A 16,532-nucleotide genomic window follows, 5' to 3' on the forward strand; every position below is an offset into this window, starting at 1 on the left:
CTGTCCGGACTCTGTGGCTGAACAATGCACGTAATCATTTCCAAGCAGACGTTCGGCTCCGGTTGTTTTTATGTGTTTTAAGCGTTTTTTTTTTTGTCAGGCTTTCTATTTTGTACCGTGTTGTTATGGCCGGTGGATATGAAGAAATCTGCTTGGATCTTTGGGGTTTGTTTGTAAACGTGTTAATCAGGCATATTAATTCTCAGTACTCATGATCATTTCTACAAGAAGTTCATATAGAGAAGACGGCCGACGTAACCAGACATATGGAGACCAAAAGTACAGTTGGCAACGGTTTTCTCCAAAAGTACCTTTTGGCCGGCTAACTATTCTGGTCAGTTATCTGTCTATTTAGCAAGTATCTTAATATATAGTTTTCAGTGCCGTGCGGATCGTGGTAGAGGCTATAGCCTGCATAGGAGACTACTTTACCTGTACCTTTACCTTTTATAATACCTAGTCCCATCCTACCAATTTGCCATAATCCCCACCACACACCGCCACGTCACGGGAAAGTGTGTTCTCGGGGGCAGACAAAGGACACGTGGTGGTTGGTAATCTCACCTTTTTTGTCACAAGGTTGTTGGACGAAATCCATTGGCGTGGCGTCCAGGCTCCAAGCCCCCACCCCCCCCTCCCCCCAAAAAAACACAGCAACACGTACGGCCACCTTCATTATATTTTGAACGCTGGTGGTAGAAAGATGGAAAGAGAGGTAGCTAAAGAACAACAATATACCATGGCGCAGCATCGAAACGTCCAACTGTTTGTCTTCAAATCTTCAACAGTTAACAGCAAAATACGTAACGAGAAGCTTAGACGACTACAGTATTCTATCCTTTCGAAATCATGAAAATTGGCCGGCTATACTCCTTGGTCAGCTTTGATACTATCTTATGTCATTCTGATTCTGTCACAGATTCTGACGTGTTTTTTGTTCATCCCACCAAGGACGTTATATGAGATAAAGGTCCTTGACCCCACGGAGGTGTGGTGGCTAGAAATGCCGCCTTTGTGTTTCAAGGTCACAGGGGTGAATGATGGTGACGTGGTAGTTTCTGGCAACCACTACAATCTGCAACCGCACCTCCCTCCCCAATCATATTTGGAACCCCTGTACTTCTGAAATATGACAACATCATACGTATTTTTCAAACCATGTGTGAACTCTATTATAACGTGTGTCCATTGTGCTTGTATATGTATCCATTGTATTTCAACTAAAATATATACGTACCCAGTGTACTTGAACTGAAATAGGTACCCATTGTACTTGAACTGAGATATGAACGTACCCATTGTACTTGAACCGAAATATGTACGTACACATTGTACTTGACCTCAAATATGTATCTACCCATTGTGCTTGAAATGATATGTATCTATCCATTGAAATATGTATCTACCCATTGTACTTGAATTGAAATATGTACTTGAACGGGAAATAAAGGTCTACAGAAAAACAAATATTTGGAACCCCGAAAGAGAAGTAGGATTAGCCACCCCTATTCTTCACTTGTGAACATGTATAACAAAAGCTAAGGGCACAACCTGCCGTACGTGCAAATACGTGCTGTCTATGTGCCAAAGCGTGGGCTATCTTTTGGTTACTTTTTGTGGTAAGTACCGCCTCCGTACGAACTCGTAGGAAATACGACGAATTTTGGAGCACGGGGACACGCCGAAGAACTATACGTGCAGGCAAAACTTTGTGTGCCATCGGGCTGCGGATTCGCCCCCCGTACGTGCCAGTATGGGCGACGCGCGCGCATGCCCTGTACAGCCTGAACGTTTTCAGAAATACGTGGCGGACGTGGCCTCAAAGAAAAAACCTACGGACAAATTGCACGTACGGCGGGTTGTGCCCTTACCTTTATCAATAAATAATTTACGTAACAAACACTTTTGGTAGTATACAGAATAACCTTTACAGCTAAGTACTTATAGTGCAGCAACTGAATATCGAAGGTGATAATGAGAATTTATGAAATGCGTGTGTCGTACATGTGTCGTACGTATGCGTGTGTGTCGTACGCGAACGTGTTTGTCGTACCGTACGTATGTATGTGTGCTGTATGTACGTACGCGTTCTTGTGTCTCGTGCGCGTACCTGTGTCGTACGCGTATATGTGTGTCGTACGTCTGTGTTAGACGTGTACGTGAGTGTCGTACTTAAGTGTCGTACGTGCGTTGTTTATGTGCCAAGTGTGTGGGAGGGGGGCGCTTGACTTGTTTGAGGTCTGGTGTTTACCCCGTCAGGTGACTGACCAAAGTCCCCTTTAGGGTAATTTCCAAACTTTCGACGCCATTTTGACTTCGACTTTTACTGTGACGCCGTTTTTAGCGTACTTTTATGTACCGATTTACAGACTTCAGTGTTATATGATCCCTTTTTAGTAAGTCTACAGATGTTTGCAGACAATAGGTGGTGCACATGTAGTCATGCCGTGACCATGACTTCGCGAAGTGCGTCTTTTACTTGATGGTAACCTGCGTACCCACCCTGCCGACCTGCATTCCAACAGGAAATAAAAGTTTCCTTCAGGTAAGTCGCCTTTTCTTCTTTCGATTAGGCCTTTATTTGCAACTGATGGTTGTAAGAGGTCTTTACATCATAAAATGAGTTTGTACAAATTCAAACACCTCTACTCTTACTATAAGCATGGCCAGGTACATCAAACGGTCATCGTACGATGGCAAACTAAGAGTGTTCTTACTATAGTCGTGCATGTGTGGTGTAAAACTCAGCTGTATTGACTATTGTGACAGGCAGTCATAAATCCACAGGCTGTTTGACATGTTGTAACGGCCTTCGACGATTAAAGCAGCGCTGTAAGGTAAATTTTGAACTGTACATTTTGTGAGTGGACAACAAACGATATTTCATAAGATAAACTGTTATGGGCAGTACAGTGTTTTCCTCATCGAATATGCTGTGTTTCTTATAATTATTTAACGACTTAAGCTATTAATATCATGCTTGAATCGTGTAGCACCTTCTCATTTGGGTCACTCGTGGCAAAAACCATTTAAGTCGTCCTTAATCTTCAGGCCATGTATAGCAGAAGAAGTTTGTTTGAGATGCCGTTTCATTTGTTTATTATCCAAGTCGAAAATTTCAATGTTTAGGTAAGTAAAGTCTACATTTTCAATCTATTTCATGGAGAGACATGTACCTTTCACGTGGTTTCCTTAAGGTATTTACTTTACTTAGGATATAGGACTTTTTGATTGATATTTGTTTGGACACGAAGATATGATAAAAGTTCCTCTACAGTGTGCACTGAGACGTTCTAAACAGGGCTTTTTTTGAACGTAACAATTTATTCTAAAAATGTGTCAATGTTTTCTTAGAATATTTTGCTCAATTAGACATTTTTGTAATCTTTGATTGCGAAGAAAGTAGACATGGTTGCAAAGTGACATGTGACGTCATGGTGGGGTCTGGGGAAAGTTACGCACCGCTCACCTGTAAGAAGGGGATTCCCCACATCCGGGCACTTGTAAATTATGTCATTTCTATAACATGTAGTGCTTTTACTGTGCCGTTATATTTAGAGTGGAGTCGAGGATTTTTAGAGTTTCGATTTTTTTCCAGAAATGTATTATTTACCCGGTATTGTTTCTAATTGACATAACGTGTGGGATTGTTCCCACATCCGGGTACCTTATTTCTAAGTGACGTCATCTTTGTGAAAAATCGTGTAATAGAATACTTTGACTCTGCCTTTATGATTAGTTTTCCGAGTGGAGTCGATAGTTGTGGCTGTTGTAGTCATATGTGTGTTACTATCCGTTAGCGCTTGGCTTGAAGGATGGTATATATATATTTGAATATTGAAGGGGAGGGTTATTCATGTTTGCACTATGGCTCCCTTAAAATATCGATCGGCTGACACGCAGCTGGGGGCCAGGCGGTCAAAGGTTACGGATTAGCTATTTTAATACGGGGGAAAAACATATGCACAATGGCCCACTCAATCAATGAATCTGTCAAATTGTTAGTCTTAATCCCAAAGCGAAAAGTTAGGACAGTTTGTAGCCTGTGTTTACTCAATCTCTCGCTGGCTGGGGTTAATGACCCCCCCCCCCCCCCCTACTAGGGCGGCGGCAATTGTAGGGCCGGTCGCTATCTAGGATCGCGATTTTAGTCAGGCTAGGACAGTTTGTTTCTACGATTTTCCACATCCGGGCAATTCTGAATGACGTCGTCCCCATAAAACGTAATGCTGTTGTTGTATCGTTATGTACTATTAGCCATGTGATAGTTGGACTGTACTATTATTATACTAGTTTTAGATCCTTAGTATTTGACAAATGTACTATTCATTTTCACAATAAAATTCTAAATAATACATTGTTTTTCTGTTTGCACATTCAATAGGACGAGTCTTCACGGATTCCCTGCTAGCTGACATGGGGCTGGACTAAAGCAAGGAATCAGGAGAACCGAACCTTACTGTTGTTAACGTAAGCATAAGCAATTCTGAATAAATCCTATCAAATCCGATTTCGTGTCATCAAAACAGTTTCTATGAAATGAAATCATGGATGCAAGTCATAAACAGCTTCTGAAGAAACACCGCGTGGAACTGGTGAACAACATCAAAGACGTGGACTCGGTCCTCGATCACCTGGTGTCTGAAGGCGTCATAGAGGAGGATGAAGAGAAGGAGATCAAAGACCGGGAGGGAAGAAAGGCGCAAGTCCGGAAACTTCTGGCGACTCTCGCGGAGAAACAGGGCAACTCTTTTCACTCCTTCTGCACCGCGTTAGAGAACAGTCGGCACAAACGGCTCGCGGATTTACTTAGCGGCCATAGTGCAATGAAAGGTAAGAATTTGTTTGCATATCAGTTGTGCCTATCATATATTATTTGTTATTCAATTTTGCTAAGTCTATTTCTTTTCTGTCGTCGCCATTAGGGTGAAAGAGAAAGGCAATAGCGGACTGTCAGTTGATATGCGAGGCAGAATAAAATGTACTTGCCTTCCCAAAGATTCAAGAACGTCAAATGAAAACGTTTATGTCTTTGTTACAGGAGAGCGAGTGTTCATCATCCATGCAGGCGAAGACAAGGCTGGGTTTGTCGAACCACTTGTCCAGGCTCTTCAAGACGAAGGTCTGCCCCAACAAGACATCTTCTACGACGTCTTATCCATAGGAGTAGGTGACGTCATCCGTTCCAGAATCATGTCCGCCATGGCCAGTGAGAGTCTGGAGCTTGTCGTGACGGTGTTGAGTAAAAACTCGTTAAACCACAAGTACTGGCCCAAACTGGAGCTGGAGACCGCTCTCAGGCACAACAAGCAGCTCTTCCCCGTCTGGCTAGACGATAACGAGGATGATTTCCAGGAGTTTAACGGGCTTGTCGGTAAATACTGCCCGACGTTAAAGTCCATACGAGGGTACAAGGTGCCGCTGAGTAACGCTAGGGAAGAGGTCAGGAAGGTCGCCAGGGAGATCGTATCCAGACTAAGTACAAGGAAAGCACCAGGCTTGAGCAAAAGACGTGCCAAGAAAAGGAAAAGAGACAACACCACCACTTCAAGGTCATCGAACATGTCTGGTTTATCAGAACAAAGCAGTGACGAGGATTCAGTGATTGACCAAGGTACACATTTCATTTCAACCAGTGGTGAAAAATATTTTTTCAGTCTTTTTCTGTTAACTTTATCAATTAGTCGTTTCTCGTGTATCCATTATGTTGTTATAACTTTGATCCCAAACCCTGACTTATTACTTTCATGTCAATCATTTATGTCTGTGCTTTGTGGATTTTGCAGAATGTCGTGTACAAAGGACATCGGGGCACAGGCGAAAAAGGAACGTGGAGGATCTGGAAAAGACTCCGTCAAACGATTTGAAGAAACCAAAGGCTGATCCTGATTTGGAAAGCAGAAAGTTATCGAATGCACCAAACCCAGCCTGTGATGAAAAAGAGCACATCTTTCACAAGTTTGTCGAGAGGAGTGAGAAAATTTTCCACGACGAGGTGCTCCAAGACCCAGATAAATTTTCACTCGCTGTAGAAACCTTCAAACTACATGCTGATATAGTCTTAGGCACAGATGAATCGGGTGCGGACGACTCCGACATACAGAAACCTGCTGAAAGAGCAAAATTGACTCTAAGAAAGAAAACCAATGACGAGATAGCGCGAGTAGATGGCAAACTTTTCGCAGACCAGGTACTTAGTGATCTGCCCCAGTACAATCGCCTTGTACGCGGTTTTAACATTTTCAAGGCCACGCTGAGGAAGGCTACGCGTGGGTGTGTACTCTGTTACCTTGATTTTGAGGATGATTCCTGCTACAAGACATTCCTGCGAGCTTACAGAGACGGACGTTTGTCAGAAACCCTGACCCGGGAACTGGTCACAGACGACACGAGGGCAGCAGAAGGGGAGGATCTGTACGTACACGTCACACTGCTGGGAGAGGATGGGAAATGTCAGGACGACAGTCTCTCAGATGAAGGTAAGGATGGTTTCCTGTCACTTACCAGGTTAATAATGAATATTCTGCCGAAGAAACAAATTAATCCTTTGTGTGATTTAAAATACTTGCATTTTAATTCTTACAGACGAGCCCAGAGGACCTAAAGAAAGCAGCCAGGTGGAAAGTGCTACATCTCAGTTTCCAGATGTTTTCATCAAACAGGAGCCTTTGTCTCCCGTAAAAACAGAACCACCGCAAGACCTTCCATCCTGCATCTACTCAACAGAAACAAGGGACACCAAACCTGTGCCCATCGTGCCAGTATTGAAATCAAAACAGCCTCCTGATCTCAAAACTGAAGTTATAAACAAACCACCACCGTTCGACTTTCAAAGACTTCGACATGTGAAGGCAGAACCCCACTTCCACGTAAAAAGAGAAGGACATCAGCTGGGTCAGTATGGGGCAACTATAACAGACCCCCACATTAAAACAGAAGTACACCCCTTTATCAAAACAGAACCGCACCAAAGAATTAAAACAGAGCAACTTGCGCTGACGACTCATCATCACCACATAAAAACAGAACCTCATCAAAGTCAAAGAACTGAAGAAGTGCATATCACAAAGCCTGAATATGACTCAACTCCAGAACTTTACCATGAATATTCTGAACCACATCTTCACACAGATACAGTACACCACATGGACCCAGAACGCTATATGGGCACAGAACACCACATGGGCACAGAACACCACATGGGCACAGAACACCTCATGGGCACAGAACACCACATGGACACAGAACACCACATGGACACAGAACCATGCCCATATATGGACCCATCTTCAGCTAGGGACAGCGTCGAGACGGAGACAGAAACAGGTGCCGGTGCTGGGGACCACCAAAAACAGGCAGATCTGATGGGTCAGGCACAGCAACAGGAGGAGCCTTTCTGTTATCGTAAGTACTGACATTTCCTCATAAATGCAGTCTCTTATATTACATTATGTTTCTTTGTATATACTGATTACTGTCAGGAATATGTTTCTCGTTGTGCATTGTGCTTTGATTGAAGAAAAGTACACAAGTGGCGTTGGCGCATTCATTATTTCAGCTTCATTCATCAGAGTAACAGTTGCATAATCCGGTACTCAAAGCACAGGGAAGCCATGATGGTGACTGAGATGCAATTTTGGAATGTATCAAATCCTCTTCTTTCTTTTTTAGACTGCTACTATCGGCTGTTGATGCTGGCCGACAGACTGGGTTCCTCCTGGGAACGACTGGCCTTACAGCTGGGATTCACCAGTGCAGACGTGGAGAGGATCAGCAGCACCTATCACCCCAGCTACCATCCACACTGGTGTCTGTGGGAGTGGGTACAGAGGGAACTGTGGGGAGCAACAGTGGACGCTGTGTTGGTGGGACTGAGAGCAGCTGGGCTGCACCAGATAGCAGGTGCGTGGTATATTTGTAATATTATATCAATGTTTAAGATTCTGTCTCTTAATTTGATACTTTGTGACCTTGAAAATATATGGCAGTTTTATGCAAGTATGTCTATCCACAGATGAGCTCGAGACCGGTTCACTGTTCCAGAAGGATGCGGACGATGGGTCATGGGGGTCAGAGTGGAAAGGTCACGATGATAAAGGTGACGGGTCAAGTTCAGATGGAGACTCAGATGACGGTGAGATTACCTTCATTGTGGTCTTTTGCTATTTGGCTTTTTTTTCAGAACAGCGTTCGAAAATGCAGATTTCGACTTTTTAGTATGTGGAGCAAAGACCAGGTGTACTAATGTTAACTGTTGTTGTTAACTGTTATTTCTTTAGTAAAAGTTTACATATGTTTCCTCAGACGGAGACTCTGGTGGTGCAGTACATAAAACAGGGCCACGTCCAAGTACAACACAGGGTAAGTGTTTGATAACTGCAAATAATTAAAACTTTATACTAAGATGATGAAGGTATGGCTTTATAGACAAATATTGTGTTTTTATAATAAAGTTAACTGTTCCTGTTTTCTACCTGTTAAGTTACTTCTATTCAATCGGGTTGAATCAAATTTTAAACGTAATCATTCACTTGTTGATGTTTTTTGTCTTCATAGGGAATGACCAACCCGACGAAAGGTCATCCGACGACACTGACAGAGAAACATCAGTATCTGGCCCAGGTGGTAGCCATAGCAACATGGATGGATGGGACATTTCTCAGGAAGATGGGACAACAGCTCTAGATTCTGGTAAATCGAACATCTAATTATGTATGAGTTGTTTTGGTCAAGATGATATCTTTGTTGTTTCAAATTGATCGATATGTCACACAAAATGGATCCCAATAACACATAGCAATATTTCTATTCTACACGGTTCTGTTGATTTGTTACTTTATTTCTAAACATTACGCGTTAGAAACTCGGGAATTTATCTGTGTCATCCAGAACATAATATTGCCGTATTTCAGCATCACACAGCAGCATTGTCAACCTACCGACGTACCCAACGGGTGAAGACGCCTTGGCTTGGAATGACTGTATCCAGGACTTCTTCAAGACTGATGAAGACACGGCAAGGGTTATCCAGCAGAGCTGGCCAAGTAACTTACTGGTTAAGCACCTCATCAGGGACAGGTTTTTCCACTCTTACTTGTGTGAATACTGGAAACAGTATCAGAGCTTTCCTGACACAGTGGCAACTTTTGTAGAATTTGTTACTGAGATATCTGCTAAGCAATTCTCGTTTCAAAATGGCATGAGCCATGAACAACTCAGGTCAATCTTTGCAAATCACTGCCTTATTTTGGGGAAAGCTGCTTTTGAAAGTCATACAAACAGCAACTCCACGTATGTGAACAAAAGCCAATTCCAGTGGGATGATATTAAACAGTCATCTTTCGGTTGGTTGCAAACAGCTGATTATGATAAACAAAATGATGTTTTCCAGTTTGTACATGACAGCATACGGCAGTATCTCATGGCAGTGTGGGTAGCATACACAGTCCGAACCCAGACTGACTCTACAGAACTCCTGAGAGTTTGTGCTGAGAAGTTTTTCCACCTGCCCATCACTCGATACAGCTTAGCTCACATCTTGAAAGACTCAAATATGATTCAGTTTGTAACACTACTCCTGCAAGAGATCCAAGGGGTAAATGATTTCAACAACATACTCTCGGTTGTGACAACAATTGCAGAATCAAAACAGATAGATGCTCTGACATCTATGACACATAAGCTATTCCCAGAAAAAACTCTAGACTTGTCTGCTCTTCCTGAAATCTCCTATCATGGCCTCCACTGTCTGACAAAACTCATCAGGAATACAGCACTTATTCAGACAATAAGACTACCAGAAAACATGAGTTTTAAAAATGCATCAAAACAATATCCATTTGGACAGAAGCGTTTGACTGGTGCTAACCATAGGAATCATATTAGATATCTCAGTTACTCGCCTCTTTTTGAGTCCCTATCAAGTGCGTCTTCTGGCAAACCCGTTTTCATTGAAGGAATCTGCTTTGCAAAAACTGACCAAGAAATCAACGTTGAGGCAATTCAGCAATATTTTCAGTTTGGCCAATCACTAAAGAAACTTGCAGTAAGGTCGAGTAAATTCGCAGCAGGAACCCTCGGCAATCTGTCAAAATCCCTGTTATTTACGCCAAACGTCACGGATGTAGTCATTGCATTAAAAGAAGTTGACAGCAAGGAAGTTGAACAGGCCATGGTTGTCCTCAGCTGCCTTCATAAAGTGGAAAATGTTGAGTTCACAGAATACCGCTCTACAGCAACATGCTGCTTGTCAGCGAGTTGGGGAAAATTTGTACTGAAATGCAAAACTACGCCAAATACGTGGCGAAGTGTCTTGTCTTTTCGTCCTTCCGACATTCGAGAGATACTTCTTGATGGGGTAAAAAAGAGAGTTTCCTGGTGGAACTTGAAAGGAAGGGGCCCGCCACTGGCACTCTCTGTTTCTACTGCTGCCATGCTCGCATCCTCCTTTCCCCATCTGACACACTTGGTTAAGTTGAAGTTCAATCACCTGAAGGTCAGCTCTTCTGAATTGTCAACATTATTCCAGGGACTGTCATCTCTCCCCTCTACTGCAGCATCTGTGGAGAGTGGCGTGGCTGACGGGTCTTCCCCGCTTGAGGTTTTGGGTTTCTCAGATTGTGACTTGACGGATTTAGAGATTCTACTACTTAATGGGCTATTGAAAACTTTCAAAAACTTAAAAGAGGTAGATCTCAGCCACAATGCCATTAGTGATGAGACAGCGCCTAGTTTTGTTAGAGGTCTTGCTTCAATCAAGAATTTGAAGATTGTCGATCTCAGCAGTACGCACGTCTCCAATAAGGGGGCTTTGGTGATGTTGCTACAAGAACAGTGCAAACACCTACAGGTAAAGATTAATGAAAGCAAATCATCTGTAGATCTTGCGTCTCTCCTCGAATTCAGGAAGGACCCGATCCTGAGCCAGGTAACAAAACTTGATCTCACCTCATCTATGGCATTCCTTTGTCAGCCTTTTCCACTCCCTATCACTGCAGTCCACCTTTTACTGCAGTTCCTCCCACAGCTGCCCAACTTACAGGAGTTAGCGCTTTGTGTCAGCTGTCAGGGGGAGGAGGAAGCTGAACACATCAACCAGCTGTGCGGGTTGCGACATGTATTAAAGAAGCTGAAGCTGAAGGACTGGTCATTAGACAACATGACAAGACTTTCAACTCAGATGTTTCAACACCTGCCTCTGTTGGAGGAGATAGATCTCAGTCACAATGACATTAGTGATGAGGCAGTGCCTGGTCTTGCTGAATGTCTTGGTTCATGTCATAACCTGAAGAAGGTGAACCTCAGCCATAACAAGTTGTCTGACAGAGGAGAATTCTTACCTTCACTCCCCAACTTAGAGGAGATAGATCTCAGTCACAATGCCATTAGTGATGAGGCAGTGCCTGATCTTGCTCAAGGTCTTGATTCATGTCAGAACCTGAAGAAGGTGAACCTTAGTCATAACAAGTTGTCTGACAGAGGAGACTTCCTACCTCCCCTCCCCAACTTGGAGGAGATAGATCTCAGTCACAATGCCATTAGTGATGAGGCAGTGCCTGGTCTTTTTAAAGGTCTTGGTTCATGTCAGAACCTAAAGAGGGTGAACTTTAGTTACAACAAATTGTCTGACAGGGGAGACTTCTTACCTCCCCTCCCCAACGTGGAGGAGGTAGATTTCAGTAACAATGCCATTAGTGATGAGGCAGTGCCTGGTCTTGCTGAGGGTCTTGGTTCGTGTCAGAACCTGAAGAAGGTGAACCTTAGTCATAACAAGTTGTCTTACAGGAGAGACTTCTTACCTCCCCTCCCCAACTTGGCGGAGATAGATCTCAGTCACAATGCCATTAGTGATGAGGCAGTGCCTGGTCTTGCTGCTTGCCTTGCTTCATGTCCGAACTTGAGGACTATCTATCTCTCCTATAATAACATCTCCAATAAGGGAGCACTTTTGTTGTTGCTAGAACAACCCGAACAGCTGCAGCTGGAGATTATAATCAATAATATCATATCGCGCGATCTTCGGTCTCTCCTCTCTCGCAGAACAGAAGCCAGTCAGGTAACAAAACTTGATCTCACATCCTCAAACTCCTCTTGGGATGGGGACGTTTCACTATGCGTTAGTGCAATCCACCTTCTATTGCAGTTCCTCCCACAGCTGCCCAACCTGCAGGAGTTAGCGCTTTGTGTCAGCTGTCAGGGGGAGGAGGAAGCTGAGCACATCAACCAGCTGTATGGAGTGCGGCATGTATTAAAGAAGCTGAAGCTGAAGGACTGGTCATTGCACAACGTGATAAGACTCTCAACTCAGATGTTTAAACACCTGCATTTGTTGGAAGAGATAGATCTCAGTCACAATGGCATTAGTGATGAGGCAGTGCCTGGTCTTGCTACAGTTCTTGCTTCATGTCAGAACCTGAAGACGGTGAACCTTTGTAATAACAAGTTGTCTGACAGCGGAGACTTCTTACCTCCCCTTCCCAACTTGGAGGAGATAGATCTCAGTCACAATGCCATCAGTGATAAGTTAGTGCCTGGTCTTGCTAAAGGTCTTGGTTCGTGTCAGAACCTGAAGAAGGTGGAACTTAGTGGTAACAAGTTGTCTGATGTTAGAGAACTGGCAGCGGCCTTCATTAACCTTCCCTTACTGACACGTGTAGATATCGATTACAATTCCATCCGTGACGAGTCCCTCCCCACCATAGCTGCATGGCTGAAGGTTAAGACAGATGTAGAGAGTGTCTGGCTGCGGGGTAACAGGTTCAGTGCTGAAGGAGTCAGAGATTTTGTGAAAACCATGAAGGGAAAGGCTTACGAGTGGTTATCTGATGACCTCCTGTATGACGGCAGCCAGGATGATGTGGGCGAGGCTGTGGAATCAGATGGGGAGGATGTACGGAGGGAGGAACAGCAGTGGGAAAGTCTGAGGAGGGAGACAAGTTGGATAGACGTGAAGGTCGGACAGCTGAAGGTTTTGATTGAACACACAGGTCCCAGATCAAACAATTTGCAACTCATGCCGCTGTAGGTTGGCTCATTCTCCTGACAGCTCGTGTTCCGTGTATTCCTCATATAATGATATAAACAACGCAGCTGATATCTATCATAAAAGTTATCATCCCTACTGACAAAACAATAACGACAGACGTCATGTGCGGAGGATGTACGGAGGGAGGAACAGCAGTGGGAATAGTTGAGGAGGGATGGATATTGGTTAACAGTGGGTGTCGGACAGCTGTGGGTTTTTACTGACCACACAGGTCCCAGATCAAATTAAGGAGGTTGGAAAAAGGACATTGCAGCTGATCTCAGTCATAATAAAAGTTATCATCCCTACTGACAAAACAATAACGCAAACATTACTCCTTGGTAACTTCTGACATGGAACCAAGTAAAATCATTTCTTAGTTTTGTCACCTTAGCTAGTAATTATGAGTAATATCAACTTCAAGACACAAATATTCTAGAGTCACCCAAACATCGTGTCCTCTTAATGGTACCCGCCCTGTAATGGTTTGTGTACAAAATACAGACGCATAAACAGGTATTGATACCCAAGAATTATCGCTATAGCAATTAGCAGGCCATTCAAACATCACGTGTCTCCTATTTGCTATGTCTGCATATAAAAGATCAGGGATTAATAATCGGCGATTGAGTCCATCTGATACCTGTAACTTTCTGTAGGTTTATGGACGCACAGGTCAGTAATGTCCCAACCCACACAAATGTATCTATTTTTAGGTGCTTGTCTATCTCTTTCATAATTGTACCATAAGTGCTAGGGAAACCCGGTACAAGTGCTATTCTGAAGGAGTTTGACAATGAATATAAATATTGTTGCTTACTTGCTTCTTAGGCCCGTTTTTAGCTTTCCCCCTCTCAGCCAACAAGCACCTAGTCTTTTGGTGGCAAATTCCGTCTAAATCTCCTTGTAACTATAACATCCATGTAATGTTAAGTTGAAAACCTAGCATTATTTGCAACGTTGTAAAAGTACCAGATGTATACCTTTTCTCAGAGCTAAAACATACTACAAAAGAATGTTTGTTTGTTTGTATCTTCTACTGTCTATAAACTGTTTATGATAATATTAAGTTCAAGATCATTGAACTACATAAATCCTTCATAACCACCGTTGTTATTATTATAAACGTATAGTATCATCCATGTAATGTTAACGTAAAGCATAACATTGTTATTTGCTATTTCATCGTTATTCGTGACTTCGAAAGGGGCTGGATACATTCTATAAGAGGCCTTTCTTTTAGATCTATCTCTTGTGTTGTATATATACTGTATATTTTTTATGTTACATTGTAGTTAAAGATCTATTAGATTAAATGTACATATTTGCTCAATTACTATATGGTGCATGTTTTGTACAGGAATGAAAATAAATATTTTTTGTAACGACATGTGCGTGCGCGATTTTATTAATGGACTAGTCTGGCTTTTTCATCGATATGCATGGCCTCCTTCAAACAGTATTAACCGTGGAAAAAAGCCTTGTACCTGAAGTGGGAAAAGCAAATTTCGGAAAAATAAGAAATTGAATAGATTATAACAATATAGTTCCCATTACACCCAATTTTGTACAGGTTAGTTACCCAAACGCCTTACAGCATTTTAAAAAGAAATTGATTATATTGATCAGACATAAACATTGTTACATCTGTTCAACGTCTAGATGTTTCATATATTACGACTGAAATCATGGTATGAGCGATCTTTAGAAAACGATAATTTACAGTAAATGTACACACGTACACGTTTATTGGTGAATTGTGAGCGAAACGTGTAATATAAAAACTAACATTCAGTTATGTTTTAAGCGAAATATGTTGAGATATTGTTATAAGTAGTTCAACGTTGTCGCAGTTTCAAGTTCCAGGTGAATAAGCCTCAAAATCTCAAACCCCTTTGCGAGCCTTTCGCCATTTCATCATTCCCGACAAGACCAAAATTTGGCAATTTGACGGTCACCTTCGCCACTTTTCATGATACGGCCGGGAGCGGTACTGCAGATTAGGCTCTCATAGGGTATCTACTCTCACCAACAAAAACGCGAGAATATTCCAGGTAATACACTTAACGAAAGTGAACAATGGCCCAAACGGGTCTGGAAATCGTCCCGTGCGTGTAGAATTACTTGCAAGAGTTTTCACAACACGCGCTGGCACAGAAAGGAGCGATGTTTAAGTGTGAGAGTAGAGCTCAGGTCACATCCGTCGAAGCGCCGCCTAAATTCGTGTTCGCACAACGTCTTGTTTATTCTGAGTACTTTAAGGATATATTTCATCACATTTGCTTTTCTTTAGACTTTTTAATACTCAAATTAATCCGCTATTACAATAGACAACTTGCCAATAGACCACAGAATGATATCACAAGCCCATATACGAGCGTACCATACACGTACCTAAAGAATATAGACTAGTTGTACTAACTGGGCTCACTGAAAACGTTGTACATGTCTAGTCTGGAACGGTAGATTAATTGTGCTGTAAAGTTATTTTCCTCTCTTACCAAAGGGCGCGCGATTTCATGCAACACAACGTTGTTAGGCATACGTATGCAGTATTCTTAGTTAACCAGTCCATATAACTTGCATACAATTTGCAGGTATGTCCTTCGCATAGAATTTTGTGGCCTGGTGTCCAGATATTTGTTATTACACCACATATTAAGCGGAAGGACAGTTTAGCAAATGAAATGTATGGAATTGCATGAGGTTTCCAAGCAGATGTTAGGGATGAAGCATCGTGTTGTTTTCTGAGTGACGTTCGGGCTTCCCTGACCATGACAGTCCCTTATCCCATATAAGCGGACGGAAAGTTGTGTCTAAGGCTCAAGTTCCCCACGGAAAGCGAAAAAGTACTGAACTTACTGCTTATGGACAAGACTTGATGTGTACGAGAATGTAGGCGGCGCTTCGACGGATGTGACATGAGCTCTACCCCGCACTTTTACATCGCTCCTTTCTGTGCCAGAGCGTGGTATTAGATGACTTTCAGATCATCATAAATGTACGTGAAGGGTCTTAGACCTGTTTGGTCGAAAATTCATTGGCTTTAAGTGTAATTCCTTGCATATTCTCGCTTTTTAGAACATCAGAGTACATACCCTATAAGAGCCTAATCTGCAGTACCGCTCCCGGCCGTATCATGAAAAGTGGCGAAGGAGACCGTCAAATTGCCAAATTTCGGTCTTTTCATGAATGGGGAGATGGCGAAAGACTCGCAAAGGGGTTTGAAGTTCCGAGGCTTATTTGACCTTGAACTCGAAACTGTGACAATGTAAAACCAATTATAACGATATCTTAAGATATTTCGCTTAAAACAGAATTGAATGTTATCTTATACATATATATCACATGTTTTTCTTCAATACAAGCTGTGAACTGTCGTTTTATAGAAAGCGGCCATATCACAAGTTCAATCGTAATATGTAATAGAAGTAGACGTTAAACAACTGCAATGGTGTTTATGTCTGTTAATCAACCAACAGAATCAATTTCCTTTGAAAACGCTGTA

The sequence above is a fragment of the Branchiostoma floridae genome, unplaced genomic scaffold (assembly GCF_000003815.2).
Source record: "Branchiostoma floridae strain S238N-H82 unplaced genomic scaffold, Bfl_VNyyK Sc7u5tJ_1578, whole genome shotgun sequence".
In the NCBI taxonomy this organism is placed as follows: domain Eukaryota; kingdom Metazoa; phylum Chordata; class Leptocardii; order Amphioxiformes; family Branchiostomatidae; genus Branchiostoma; species Branchiostoma floridae.